Source organism: Mchenga conophoros, linkage group LG18, assembly GCF_057382185.1.
Source record: "Mchenga conophoros isolate Kocher_MC1m ecotype Shallow Benthic linkage group LG18, M_conophoros_male_GT1.1, whole genome shotgun sequence".
Lineage (NCBI taxonomy): Eukaryota > Metazoa > Chordata > Actinopteri > Cichliformes > Cichlidae > Mchenga > Mchenga conophoros.
This window is the reverse complement of record NC_140543.1, coordinates 21,151,811-21,167,935: the sequence shown is the minus strand read 5'-3', so window position 1 is coordinate 21,167,935 and position 16,125 is coordinate 21,151,811.

Here is a 16,125-nt window from a genome sequence, read left to right as displayed (position 1 = left end):
GTACAATATTGTTCTGAAACCAGAGGCACAGCCGTTTTCCCTCTCGACCCCTAGGCGAATCTCTCTTCCACTCTTACCAAAGGTTAAAGAAGAGCTGAACAGGATGGAGCAGCAGGGTGTCATTTCCAAGGTGGAGGAGCCCACTGATTGGTGCGCGCCTATGGTGGTGGTTCCTAAGCGCACAGGCAAAGTGAGAATATGCAGCGATCTCACTGAACTAAACAAATATGTCATGAGAGAGAAGCATCCACTCCCTTCAGTAGAACACACACTAGGACAGCTTGCAGGAGCAAAAGTGTTTTCAAAGCTGGATGCCAATGCAGGATTTTGGCAGATTCCCTTATCCAGGGACTCTTCTTTGCTCACGACCTTTATTACACCTTTTGGTCGGTATTGTTACAATCGTCTGTGCTTTGGAATCTCATCAGCCCCAGAACACTTCCAGAAACGGATGGCACGCATTCTTGAGGGTTTAGAAGGAGTCCTCTGCCAGATGGATGATGTGCTCATCTGGGGGACGTCACAAGCAGAGCATGATGAGAGACTTCGAAAAGCACTGGTTCGACTGCAGGAGGCTGGAGTAACATTGAACGACAAGTGTGAGTTCTCCAAGAACAGGATAAAGTTCCTGGGGCAGGTCATTGAGGCATCGGGGGTTAGCGCAGATCCTGACAAGACGCATGCCGTGAGTTCCATGGATGAGCCCAGCAACATAAGTGAGGTGAGACGCTTCCTGGGCATGGTGAATCACCTAGGAAAGTTTCTTCCTCACCTGGCGGAAAAAACGCGCCCCCTAAGAGATCTACTGAAGAAGTCCAACCTGTGGTCATGGGGGCCACAGCAGCAGCAGGCTTTCGACGGCATCAAAAAAGAACTGACAACACCCCCAGGGCTTGCTCTGTATGATCCAAATGCTGAAACGTGCGTATCAGCTGATTCATCTTCGTATGGCTTGGGAGCAGTGCTTCTCCAGCGGCACGCCGATCTAGGGTGGAAACCAGTAGCATACGCTTCAAAAGCTCTCAGCGCGACAGAGCAGCGATATGCTCAAATTGAGAAGGAGGCCCTCGCTTCAACATGGGCCTGTGAGAGGTTTGCAGAGTTCCTAATTGGGAAAACATTCCACATTGAAACAGACCACAAACCTCTGGTCTCGTTGCTTGGCTCCAAGGGCCTGGACGAGCTTCCACCTCGTATACAACGTCTACGCATGCGATTGATGAGGTTCTCTTATACCATATCTCATGTTCCTGGTAGAGACATTGCAACAGCAGATGTACTGTCCAGAGCTCCTGTATGTGACACAACTGAGGGTTTGCCGGAGGAAGAAATCAACTTGTATGTGGAGTCCGTCATAGCAAGCCTGCCAGCCACAGAGCCACGACTCAGAGAAATCCAGACACATCAGGACAATGACAGCATTCTAAGCCAGCTGAAGAAGTTCTGTGTGGAAGGATGGCCAGATAAGTACTCCATCGGAAGGGTTTTCCAGCCTTATCTGCCATTTTCAGGTGACCTCACAGTCCACAATGGTTTGCTTCTTTATGGGAGCAGAATAGTGATTCCCACATCGCTCAGAGCAGACATTCTGTCTAAACTACATGAGGGACACCTAGGAATAACGAAATGCAGAGAGAGAGCTAAACAATCTGTTTGGTGGCCAGGCCTGAGCAGTGAGCTGATAAAAGTGATTGGGACCTGTGACACTTGCTGCCGTGAGCGGACTAACCACAAAGAAACCATGCTACCTACCGAGTTCCCACAAAGACCGTGGGCCATGGTGGGAACTGATCTGTTCCAGATAGAGAATAAACAGTACCTGGTCATTGTGGATTACTTTTCCAGATTCTTCGAAGTTGCCAAACTGACATCTACAACATCAGAGGCAGTGATCGAGCACTGTAAATCAATCTTTGCACGTCATGGCATACCAGAGCGGGTTCGCTCTGATAATGGACCTCAGTTTTCGTCTGATTCCTTCAAAAGATTTGCACAAGAATGGGGTTTTAGCCATGAGACATCCAGTCCCCACTTCCCTCAGAGCAATGGGGAGGCCGAGAGGGCAGTCAGGACCATCAAAAGTCTTCTTAAAAAGTCTGGCAATCCCTATCTCGCCCTTATGGCATACCGGGCCACTCCATTGGCAAATGGCTACAGCCCAACGGAGCTTCTCATGGGTAGACGGATAAGGACAACTATTCCTGTCATCCCATCACAGCTACATCCAAGAGGTACGGACACAGACAAGCTCAAAGCTATAGAACAATCGTACAGACAAAAGCAAAGACAAAACTACAACCGCAGACACAGAGCACATGATATGCTACAGCTCAATCCTGGAGACAAAGTGTGGGTCTCAGACATGGATACTAGAGGGACAGTCGTGTCCATGGCAGGCTCACCGAGGTCCTACATCATCGAGACAGCAAAGGGCACGCTGAGAAGAAACCGTTACCATCTTACATGGACACCTGGGGCACCAGAGATTTCTGGCGATCCACCAGAGGCTTCACCTGAGAACTCTGTTCCAGCTGCACAGATTGTGTCGGTTCCAGACACTATCTCACAGGAGGCCAGCCAGCAGACTCCTGAAGCTGGGAGCCAAATCCAACCCAGGTCTAGGAGGCCTCCAGCATACCTAAAAGACTATGTTTGCTCATAGGGCTTGGAACTGAGTGAGCACTGGGGCAGAATAATCCCCACACTCAGGCTGAGGGCTGGGTAGTCTACCCCATCCCTCATAGAGACAATGAGAAATAAAGCAAATGGTTGCACTGTTTAAACATGTTGTTTGTAGCTGCACTGAATAGTTCAGAAATGTGCACTTATGCTTAGTGTTCAGAGTTGTATACTTTGAGAGTTTATTTTTGGACATTCTGAGTAGTCTGGTTTGAAACCAAGCGAGTTCAGTAAACAAGCTGTTACCAGATAAAGCACAAGGACATAGTAATAGTATACTTTAAAGCGTGCGGGTCTAATCTGTTTTCTTGGTTATATTCCAGCATCACATCCTATTTAGTAGGGGGGATGTAGTATCAGGTAAATGTTAAGTGGTAGGAACGTTTCTGCTGGGTTGTTGTTGTAGGGGGGGATGGAAAATAATAAAGGACACTCATGGAGTAATGGCGCGTCTCGTGTGTCTGTGAGTTATGCCTCCAGTCAAATAACATCCATAACCTCAAATAACGGAACACCCTGGTGTGTATAAATAGTGCTGTTTTCCTTTCAGTCCATGGTTCAGTCTCTGTTTATCTCAACGGGGTATTTCCTGATTGTTGCGGAGTCTTGTTGTAGCTTTGCTTTTGTTGGACTTTAAAATCAACCAAAAATAAAGGCTCACCCTTTGTTTTTCAGGCTCTCTCAAAATCTGTATTTCAGTCCTCTACTTCCACTTCATGACACTACGGCTGCATTTTTGGAATTTTGGAATTACAAGTATCTATTTGGTGACATCCCTAAATGGTAGATGATGGCATAGCCATAACTAAGCTGCTGTTAAATTCAAACTGTATTAATATTATTATATTGTAGCCACACCTGCTACTTGATTGAAGCACCTTTGTGTTTTTTTTAACTAACAAATCTTTTATAACTTTATGTTTTTTTTTAAACAAAATGAAAGAACTAAAATATATGTTTCACTCAGCACGTGTGAATCACAAAATTGAATGTATCTCAAAGTACGACTGTGCAATGTAGCCCTCTTCACTAAACATGAATACTATTATACCAGCTGAAGTGGATCTATGAAACGTAGCTCTCAGCGCTATGAGCATCTGTTAAGATGGCAGGTGCTGTTTAAGAGCAGTAATCACAGGTATTATCCAATGTTTCACTGATCTACATACTTCTGCACATGCATTACTACTGTGCTGAGCAATTACTGGACCTGTTGACCAACAGAAAAGAACTATATATTTTTTTATTGTAAACTAATATAAAATATTTGTATTAATTATCTATATTCAAGGAAATTAACTATATGCTTATTAGAGAGAGCTGACCACTATCTGCCTAGATCTGTTGTCTTGCATCAGTCTAGCTAAGGCCATTTAAACATTTCTACACAAGAACAACAAAGTTTACCTGCTGTACTTACCCAGAGGAATGACATCAGAAGGTCTTTTAATAATGAAACAATATAGTAGCGTTTCCACTTCCATTTTGAGGGTTAGATGTGATAAAATCACAGTGACATGTCTCTTTACACATCAAAGAGACAAAGAGAGGAAAACCTTGTAGCTTTTGCCATGGCATGCTGTGTGCACAGCTATCGCTGGAAACATGGAGGGATGTCAGAGGATCAGACGTGCAGCCAAGGTTATGAGTTATGAAGTTGATATTAGAGAGATGGGGAGCATTAAGTGGGAATAGTATGACCTTCATCAATTTGTTTCTCCCATCATCAATGCCTTTCTTCTGCAAGCCATGCAGCAAAGGAAACCCTTTGTGTTAACTCTCTAATTAGGAAGACCTTGACTTGCGGATCTCATCCATTGTTCCTCCTCATTTTGGTGGGAAAATATTTCATTGATTTTTTTTCTTTTCTTTTTTTTGCAGCAGTCGAAGGCGGGAGGAGCCAAGAAGGGCTCTGTGTGGGATTAGACTCCGCGGGGGTCTTCTGTGATGGGTGTGGAGCTGGCGAGGCTCTGCATATGTGTACGTGTGGGAGAGGTGCTCTGTCCCACCTCATAACCGTTACCCCTCCCCGCCCACTGAAAAAACACTTTACCGCTGTGATCCCATCGTAGCATCCTTCTTCCTTCAGCTCCTGATGCTCAATCTATACCTGCTGTACAATTTCTGATTATCTTTCTGTCTATTATTATGATCAATCCAGCTCATTTGCAAGCATCTGGATTCTGCCAGGCTTTTGTTTATGTTTCCGCAAGTAAAAGTCTGATGAAAGATGTCCACATTTTTATAATCAAACAAAATCAAGTAGGTGTTCAGTACTGTAAGATACAAAGCAGCGGAGTGACACTAAACCTGTGTATGTGGGGTTTAATTATTCATTCATTTTCCCAAACCTTTACAGTAGAAAGAAACCATTGCAAGCCTGCTGCTCTCGGCGGAGTATACAGCAATCACCTGTTTCTGTCTCTTTTTTCCCCTCACTCACTTCCTCCTGTCAGTCTAGCTTGTCTCTAAATTATGCCTTACCCCTGCAGGTGCCAACGTCTCTCTGAAATGATTATTTCTACCACACAGAAGATTGCTTTTGGTAATTATATGTATCATAATTAAATTTGATGAACTCCTCTGAGACATAAAATCTCATTTGACCCAGGTGCTGCATTTCTCTGCCTATACACAAAAGGAGAAATGTCTTCTACTATTAAGAGAGATATACTCGGAGTCTTGCATCTGACATCTTGATTAAGCAAAGGGGTATTTTCACATTTACCAAATTCGCTAGGTTCCGTCAATAACTTAATTACTGAACAAGAGAAATGCAAATTGCCCTTTGTTACAATGGAATGAATTGAGAAGGATTAACTATGTTGTTGTGTAATGGCCAAACTCTTTTCTTTTGAAGGAAGAAAAAGAAGCTGAAAGTCAATACCCATTCAGCCACAAATGGCTGCCTGCATCAGAGGCCTTGATGTGCTTTGCCACTCTTCGCAGGCAGGCAGAGCATTCTACTCATTTACAGTTTTTTCATACCTATGAATCGCCTGCTTTTTTCCCCCTGAGAAACTGGGTGGTAGACACATTGGCTATGAAATTCACATGAAGAGGAAGTGCTATAAATGATTTGAGAGCCTCTCGACTTCTGCTCTTCATGCCCCAGGAGACTCTGCCTCACCTCTTGTCTGTCGTTCCTTTAAATGCATGTCGTTCTTTTAGGAATAGCTTTTTGTTGTAGAGATGTGTGGATCAGACTCTACTACTTTTAGCAGTGCTTTTTAACATCTTCCAGGATTTATGCTCTTTTTCTTACCCTTTTTTCTTTTTTTTTCCTCTTGTTTTTAAATACAGATGAAGAACAAATCAATGAAAACTGAACTGCTGATCCATACTGTAAGTGAGCTTGGCTTAACTGACACCAAAACACTATTGTTCGGATCCCTTCACCAGATATCCGGAGACTTTCATTGTCAGTGTTATCCATGCTTTTGACATAGCTGCAGCCTTTCTTTCTAATTTTATTGTGATTCAGGTAATTACCATCATTCTGCATATAAACATGACAGCTCGAAAAGTTTGAAATGAATTCTGATAAAGCTTTGTAGGGGTGTTGTGTGGGGGTCATTCAATAAAATTTGGCTTACATCCACCAAGGTCTTCAAGGCCAACTTAATGATTTATTGAACAAAAAATGACAAAAAGCCTCATAACTTAAAAACTATGATTACTATAGGTTTGGTGCTTATTTACAAGATTCATTTCATTTAAATTTCATATATCATATCGCGCTTCACCTCTGACCTCTTCTCTAAGGTTAATAGATTGATCTGAAGGTCAAAAATATGATGATGCTAACTATGTTTTTTACTGCCATTGTTTGTATTGGTAACTTAAGGGCATAAAGGGAATGATACATGGGGATTCTATATATCACATTATTTTATAATTGTTTTGTACATTACCCTAACGGGTTATACTATTTTAAAATACACAGGTTTTGGGGGATTTCTTAGGGGTACTTCCTTTCTTAAGGGAAACATCTTGCACTTGTTTTACTTCATTACAAATGTCTTAGAGTGTGTTTAAAAAGAAAAAAGATAATGAAATTAACATATACAAAATTCAATATGATCACTGCCCAGAATGAGCTGCCTTGGTGGAGATTTGTATTCTCAAAGTGCTTCTTGTTTATCAATCATTTCTGCCTACTCTGCACATACATCGATAAACGTGTTTACTGAGGGATTTCATAGTAAGAAAATAATTAAAATAATATGTTTATTTTTTTACACCAAAGGAGGAACTATTATATAAAAGAGTCCTCTTGTGGATCTTTGTTTTTTTTTTGTTACTTCTCAGCCATCCATAATTTGTATGTTTTTGGTAAACCAATACGCATCAGAAAACAACACGAGCCTCCACAAAGCATTTTGTGCTCTGGACTTTTCCGAGGCCACTAAGATTACTGCAAATATGGAAAGAGCTTACTGAGGTCCTGCAGGCAGCATGTGCTGAGATTAGAGTTTAGGCTATGAACAATCCCACTAAGCGAGCAAGCAGTCACTTGAGATTAAAAAAAATGTTTTAACTCAAGTCATGTTACTTTTGTTGGGTTTTCCTAAATAAATGTTATTTTAAAAATGCATAGACACACGCAGGTAAGTATCTGTAAATAAAAATACGACTTGAAGGATTTGTGAAATGCTTACTTTCAGTTCTAGCATTCCCCCACTGCAAGTCTTTGTCCCACAGTTCACTATGTTCCTGCATCGTCCTTCACTCAGTATTCACATCGAGATTCTACTCTTCACACTTGGATCTGCACCGCTGGATGGATTGCTTTTTCTCCAACTCTCTCCCTTTCTATCTGCAGGAGTTCCCTGCTGCGCACCATCCTTTCTTGCAGGTGATTGCTCAAGGAATATTGATTAAGGCAAAGATTTGCTGCTAAGAAGCCACTTTTCAAACTTCCTGTGACTTTAATGTGAAAAAAAGTGATGTGACTCCCTCATCAGTGATAAACACCCTGTTATGGATGAAGTGTACTTTAAAGAGAAGACTGTCTGTACGAATCTCTGTCTTCATCTATTTGGCTTTTTGTCAGCCTCAGTATGTCTATCTCATCCCATTTGTCTTACACACATACACTCACAAGGCAGCTTTCACACCTAATATAACGTAGAGCTTCTTGTCAGGACAGCAATATCTTCCTCTGTCTTTCTAATTGCTCTGATTAAAGTGACAAACAGGCTCATTTTAGCTAAAGGCATATAGGGAAGGATACTATTAAGAATGTCACCATATCAGTGGTCATTACATCTGTTTAACTATTAGGGGAACAATAACAGGCAATTAAACCATTTACATGACCTTGAACTCTTATGAACTGCTGTAATTATATCTCCTGAGTGGTTGTATTTGTTGTACATTTTATTCAACAGACAGCAACCAAATTTCAGTTTCAACAAACCTCGGTTAGTCAAAGCCGTCTTCTCCAAAAGATATGAAAACATACTGCTCACTGAGCTGGGAAGCATGCTAACTTCACTGCAATATGGTCAGAGGAAACGGGATTTTGGCAAGTTGTTAACAAGACAATATGTTCATTTTGATTAAACGTCTAATTCTTAGGTGAAAAACGAAAGTGAATGCCTGTTTTGTGTTAATGATAATCCTTTCCTGCACATAAAGAGTGGAACAACATAGTTGAAGCCAGGGATGCAGTTCTTAGCCAGACTGTGATATCTGGTCTGGTTTTGGTCATCCAAACTGGAAGACAGAGAGAGAGAGAGAAAAGACATACTATACTCAAAAAGAAAATTGACTTTTCCTTTAGGGGAGCAGTTGATAGGTAAACACAAAGAGCGACTTAGCAATCCTAGAAAATTGTTATGTTTTTTCTTACTTCACACTGCATGGAGCAAGTCCATCTGCGCTACATAGTGACGGTTGGTGTGATAAGATGTAAAAAAACAACTTCAGACTTCCAGCCAGCTCGGACATGCTGCTGTTTCACCTGCTGGTGCTTGAGCATCAATTTTAAAGTCAGGTTTGTGTTTGTGAGTGTATGTCTGTTTTGTTTTTGTTTTGTTTTTCTGTAATTCTAATGTGGTAACTACACTATACTAGACAGATTTATCTAAATTAAAAAGTGTTGCCAGCTAAAAATGGGTTTGGATTTCTCCTTGCAATGCTAAAATCTCATTCTATTCTGAAGAATGAAAAACAAGCTAAAGGTCTGTATTGTCTGATATAGTAACTGGCGCCTTCGTTTAGTTTAACTGCAGGAAGAATCTGACCTATATTGGAAGCAGGCTTCCATTAGAGGCAGCTTTTTGTTTTAGGTTTTGATTTTGGATTAAGTGATAACACCAGTGTGACAAAGCTTCTGTCTGATATGCTTCCGTTTGTTTGTATTGAGGCTTTGACTATTTAACATAATAGTAAATCACTAAACAGACAGATAAATGTCTAAAAAAAACCAAAAAACAAATTAGGCTGGTTGTCTTCCTTTCACTCACAGCACTCTTTATATACTCATGTACACAAACATAGGTATAGTTATCAAACCAGGTCTCTCTCCACCTGTGTCAACACTATGCTAATCTAATGTGAAGTTACATAAAACGCAACACAAACTGTGCATGTAGCAAAATGACAAACATAGAATAACTCATTCCCAAACTGTGCTACACATGAGAAACTTCACACCCTCTTTGGGATGCTACACATTCACTGCTCATCAATTTCACATTTAAAGCCAAAAGCATTTCATTTCCTAACAGAGTTTTATGGTAAAACATTGGCAGAAATATGAATGTGCAAAAAAAAAAAAAAAAAAAAAAAAGTCAGTCGTTTTTGGGCAGTTCAAAAAGACTTAGGAAAAGAAAAGAATGGATTTTAAGGCAATGCACATCATAATGACATTCATTGAAACAAATTATGGACATGGCTTAGCTTAATAATACAATTAATGCTATACTGGATAAAACACAGTACGCTCCTAAATTCAGTAGCTTGTAGAAACCACCTTCAACAGCAATAACTTTTTTGTTGATGAATTGAGGAGGAACTTTAACCCACTCTTCTTCAAAACCTTCTTTCAGTTCATTAAGGTTTGTGGGTTTTTGTTTATGCACAGGTTTCAATCAGATTGAGGTCTGAACTGGATCATTGCAGCCCTTTGACTCTTCTTTTCATCATTTTGTTGTAGATTTGTTGCTGTGCTTGCGATCATTGTACTGCTGTGTTACCCAGTTTCAGCCGAGCTGTGTATACTCTATATAGGTTATACGCAAACAGAGTTTATGTCTGACTTAATGACTGTAAGTGCCCAGGTCCTGTGGCTGCAAATCATCACCCCTCCACTACTGTGCTTGACAGTTGGTATGAGGTCATTGTGCTACTATGCTGTGTTTGGTTTTCACCAAATGTGGTGCTGTGCATTATGGCCAACCATGTCCACTTTGGAGAAAGCATTATTTCTGAGGTTTTGTGGGTTGGTAAGATGCAATTTTGCAAACCTAAGTTGTGCTGACATGTTCTTTTTTTAGAGAGAAGATGTTTTCTCCTGGTGACCCTTCTAAACAAGACATACTTCAGTTGTTGTCTAATTATACTATTATGGACTTTGTCATGTAACCTGCTGCCTTAGCCCTGTGGAGTTTGAGATGTAGCTCTCTGAGTTTTTGCACTTCCTTTGAGCTTTGCACCGACTTTGGGGTGCATTTGCTGACTTGGCTCCACTCTTGGGAAGACTGGCAACTGTCTTGAATGTTTCCCATTTGTGAATAATCTTTGGAAATGGTCTTATAATCCTTCCCAAATTGATGGACAGCAAAAGTTCCTTATTTACAATCACTGCTGATGTTTTCCTCATTGCCAGTGCATTAAAACACACTTAAATCCTCCAGACCTGGAAACTGCCAAGACTTCTGATTCTATAGAGGTCCTCCCACTTAATGATGCTCAGTTAATCAAGTGCTCTTTATTAGCAGCATCTGGCTGCTCTTTAGCTTCATAATTGGAAGCAGTAAGGGTATACTTTGTTTTTCTGCATTATGGAACAGTTTTTAGCAAATAAATAATTAGATGCTAGTGTATCACGTGTTGTTGGACAGAAATAATCTTAACATCTGCTAAAGACCGGATGATTTTTAATGTCCTGATACATATTGAAGGAGGTTTTTCTTTTTCATTTTTATCATTACACAAAATTGTAATTTTTGGATTATTTAAAGGCCATTTGACATCCAAATGAAATGAAGACAAAGTGAGGTTTTTGATCCATTTTCAGTTTATTTCTTTATACCTGATTCCCTGGAGAAGAAAAAAAATTGCAAATAAACACATCAGCAATGACGCTGGCTGAAATTTGCATAAATGTGTCAGTGCATTAAAGGCATCATGGATTCTGATCTTCATTTTCCCAGGAGACTAAGGCTCATGCCTTATCTCTTCTTTGCATGAATAGCCTCCTCAAGTTTTGCCTCTTATATCTACATGAAGTCTATATTTTCTAGGTGTTTGTAGTAGAGAGACTCTTGTGTGGCTCAGAAACTTGATTTTGAAGCTCATGAAAGTTTATTTACCTCATTTTAATCATAGCTTTTCCACATATACTCTTACTACTATTATCATTGTTTGTTCTATACACACATCTCCAAGCAAACATCAACCAATATGCGAGGGCATTTTCTTTTAATCTCCTACAATCACAAAATACCAAAAGAGAGCGTATTTTCTGAAAGTACTGCATTTCTTTCACACGCTGGAGTTTCAGAGACTGAAAATTCATGCATAATTTCTTGAAGACAGAAGTTATGACAGAGAGAATTATTACACTGACATATTTATTTTCTTTTACGGCTCATTAGATGTTGTATATGTCATTCACTGTCAGCATCAAGTAATATTTGATAAATCCAATTTAAAAAAATAGAAAATCCAGAATGCAATCATTTGAAAATCTCACAAACCCATACTTTATTCACAAATGAAAACATAGAAACATCAATTTAAAGAAATTTTTTTTTTTGGCATTTTGCTTTTTGCAGATAGTAAAGGTGGAGACAGACAGGAAAGTGCATAGAGAGACAGAGGAAGACCTGCAGCAAAGGAACATCCAAGGCTGCTGCTTTCTGGCCATGTGGCGTATGGCCCACACACCCACTGAGCTAAACTGGCGCCCCAACATCAAATGTTTAAACCGAGTAAGAAAATGTACAGGACCATCTTTACCACTGTGTAATATCCTATTCTTTTAACTACAGGCATTAAATGTCTGGGGACAGAGGAGACCAGCTGGGAGTGGAATGTTTTCCCATTCTTTCCTGTTCTAGGAATCTTAGCAGCTCAACAGTCCTGGCTCTACTTTATTACATCTTTTCATTTTATGGTCCATCAAATGTTTTTAGTTGGTGAAAGGTCTGGACTGCAGTTTAGCATCCTCATGCTATCAGAGATGTGGGCTTTTGAACTGAGCACTGATAATTCTAAGTCCCTCTCCTCTTTCTTCCTTTTAGCTCAGTTTAAATGAGCTTTGGCTCAGATAAGGCGGCAGTGTTTCTGGATATAGCGTTAACATGCATTTTTGGATGGCACTGTGAAGTGTGTTTACAGACTGTGATTTCTGGTAGTGTTCCTGGGAAAAGTGCAGTGATTTCTATCCCAGAATCAGGCCTGTTTATCGGCCTGAGGGCCTGAAGATCATGGGCACCCGATACAGACTTTTTCATTTGTCGCTTGTGCACAGTGATTACTCGAGATTCCCTGAAACATTTGATGATATTATGCACTGTGTATTCACAATTTTACATTGAAGAACATGCAGACTGATGAACTGCTCATCTTTGCTTCTGAGAAACTGCCTCTCCAAGATGCTCTTTTTATCCCCACTCATGTTACTGACTTGCTACTAGCTAAGCAAAACTTCCCTCTAGCTTTTTTTTTTTTTTTTTTTTTTTACCACCACTTACTTTTCCAGCCTTTTGTTGAAATGGTACATTTTCTCTGTTTAAACATTTAATACATTTTTTCAAGTTTTACACGGCTTTTTTCCAACTTTTTTTGGACTTAGGTTTGTAAATACGTCCACATTTTTAATTATCCAATTCCTTACAAAACAACTTCAACCACCTATTCTGTTTCATCCTTTCATACACTTCAATAAAAATAAATAAAAAGTGACGACTGAAACACTTTATTTAATATAACAAATTTGAGAAGTGAGAAAACTGACTGTTTCATCTTGTTGGCTTCCTCTCTTTTTTTTGGCACAGCCCCTGCACAGCAGTCTCTCTGCTAATATGAATCTGGATGTTATCAATCAATTAGAGTCAATAAACAGTTATGGAGCAATGCTGTGAGTTGGATACATCCCTATATCTTTTGACTCACCTCATTAACCATATCATTACTGTGTAGCATGCTTTCCGGCGTGTGAAGTGCCCTAGAAGTGTCTCTGTGGCAACTAGGAATTATGAGAGTAGTGAAACTGCTGGTGGGGTTTTTATTCATGTGGCTGAGAAACAAATACTATATAAGATTTCAGATGGGAGGATAATTTCCACTAGTTTGTCATAATAATGTCACTTTTTTATTTTTTATTTTTTTTGGAGAGACATTTTTTGTGTTTGCATGTAATGCGAGTGACTGCTCGTTTATTAGTGGCTGATGGCTTTTAACATGTGCTGCCAGCCAGACTGTGGTGACAAAAGCTGTTTATTTCCTTAGCCATTATGAAGCCAAGCATTAGACGCCACACCACACTCAAGCACAGTGCTGACAAGGATAGGGATACTGGATAATAACCTTCCTCTCTCCTTTCTTGACTCACTATTAATGAAAGCAGAATTATCGTCCAGTGAGTCACAGACTCTGATGTGATTGACTTGTTTTCCAAGGCGTTTATTGAGTGCATTTTAGTACAATAGTTCTCAGAAAGTTACAGCTTACAAACTCTTGACACATACTTGTCACAATTTACAAGTGGCTGCTATACACAAACTAAAAAAAAGAAAGAAAAAGGAAACCAATGTACCTGTGCACACAATGTCTGTACACACAAATGTGCCTGATATGCATACATCCATTCTCTCTTGAACACACAAACAAATAAACTGTGACATGTGCACACTCACAGTCAGCTCCCCCCATCCACTGCTCATCACACAGAGAGAGGTTGTGACTGGCATACTCAAAGCTTTTGGCTTCACCTGTTCTCACTGGCCCGCTGCGATTCTTCTTGGTGTTCACTGTGCGCATCCATGAGAATATAATTGTGAAGTGCCGGGTGTATGCCGTTTTTATAAGTGTGTAAATCTTTGAGTTCCCAGTCTGAAACAGAGGAGAAAAAGGAGAACGGAGAAGTTTAACGAGTTTCGTTTTGCAAGGAGTCACGCCAAATCATTTTCGGCCTCACGCCGTTCTGATCCATAAATGACAGGCATGATTTTTGCTGCTAAAAGCATCGTTGGTCACTTTTCAGACAGTTGCAGCACATGGAACGTTTAACAAGCAAGTTCTTGTGTTTTCTATCAGTGTGTGATGAATGGCTCCCATATGAAACAGCTTTCAGAGGAAGATGGCGAACCGCCTCTCCATTCATCACACTGGAGTGTCATTACAGTCAGATATTTAGAAAGACAAACAGAGCAAATGGAGAAAAAAAAAAAAAAGAATTACACTTTTGTTTAATGAATACGTTCTATCATCTCATTCACAGGCTCTTGGGTTGAAAAGCAAATACATGAGACTGAGCTGAATAGAGGACTAATGCATTCAAATTGATTCACTGGCTTCAGTGAAAGGGATTTATGCCAATCTTGAGGAGCTTGTGATTATATTTAGGAATACTTGGTAAATCAATGACTCGGAGAATTGAATAGAAAAAGCAATTGATTTTGCCCGTGAGCCAAACCAATTGCTTGATTACAGTATTTTCCATTACCAAACTAAAGCAAATTAACATTTATATAATGAAAGAGATGTTGCCACATAAACCACACTGTGAGATAAAAGAGTTTGATTCACTTCAATGAACTAACTTTCTTACTTTCATCAAAACCATCCTTTGTTCATGCCATGTCTGCCATGCAACCCCGCCCTCCTATTAACTGAATCATCCTCCTCTTTCTATCGCATATGCACACACTCTGTCGGGTTTCAGCCCACTTTCTTCTCATTAAGCATCAGCCTGGAAACCAGACGTGAGAATAAACTAGCTGAGGGTTCCTCAGTGTTTGTGTGTGTGCGTGCATGTGTTTGTGAGTGTATTTGTTTTTTTATGCTCCCATCAATCTCCCTCCCCGTGGCTGATCAGATGCCCGTCAGACAGGGGGCCTTAGCAGGTGTTTTCACCCCTGCCTGGGCCCACTAGAGCATGGAGCCAACCATTTCTCAGGCCAGCTCTGGCCCAACTCAGCTCCAGACACAGCCCAGGACAGCTTGGTTACACCCAGGATAAACGAGCTGGAGATCTGCCAGCCAGCGGGAGTAGTCGGGGAGAGAGGGCAGGACAGACAGAGGAGGAGGAGGAGGAGGATGACTTGAGAGGGCTAAGTACACTTAATAATCTGCTAATGGGCCTGCCATCAATTTCTAATTTTGGATGCAAGGTGGTTAGGACCGTCGTCACTCATGTCTGTTCAAATAGAGCCAAAAGGGATTTCAGCAGGGTCACAGCTACTGCAAAGAATTGATACCAAAATAGTCCATAATTGCGAGCTACAGGGCTGTTCTACCAAGCCTGTACTGAAAGATTGTTGACTCTCATTTTTAATGATCACCATTTTTAAAGGTTTTATTTGAACAACAATATTGCAATTCGTTTCCAAAAGCCTAGCCATGAAGCAAATGACCAGCAAAAGGAAAAATAAGACTAACAGCAAAATCACAAGCATCATCATTGCCATGCTAAGAAAGAGAATCATCCTTGTGCACAACTCGGAACAATCCCTTAAATATATCCCAAAATAATGACTTTTGGGAATAATGTAGAGACCTTACAAGATTAGTACATTTCTAAGTGACAATTCATGCAGCCAAGAGTTAGAGAAATAGTCCCACAAGTACCGTGGCAATTTCCTTTAACTTGCCTAGCCATTTGGCAACTGCATATAGCATGAGTGCACAGATGAACTCAGCAGCTTAGCTACAGCAGTCGATTGGAGGCTGTGCTACGCTGTGAGCAGTGTGCCCATGTGGGCTGTTTAAGTCTGTGCGTTCCTCGAAATGGCATCGGGTGTCTGTTGGCAAACTTCAGCCCAGATGTTCATTTTTCACCGTGTAGAGAAATGATGCTGATTCGCAGTGATTTCCAGTGCCCGCTCTCCTATGCGTTTCAAACTCGCAGAAAATCTCACCACGGCCTAGACATTTGCAGCGCCCACGAGAAACATTAACTAGATTTTCCCGAAATAAAATGTGCCACATATAGAGCAACTCGACTCCAAGTTGTGTTCTTCCTGCGCGATCAGCTGGCACTCACCGTGA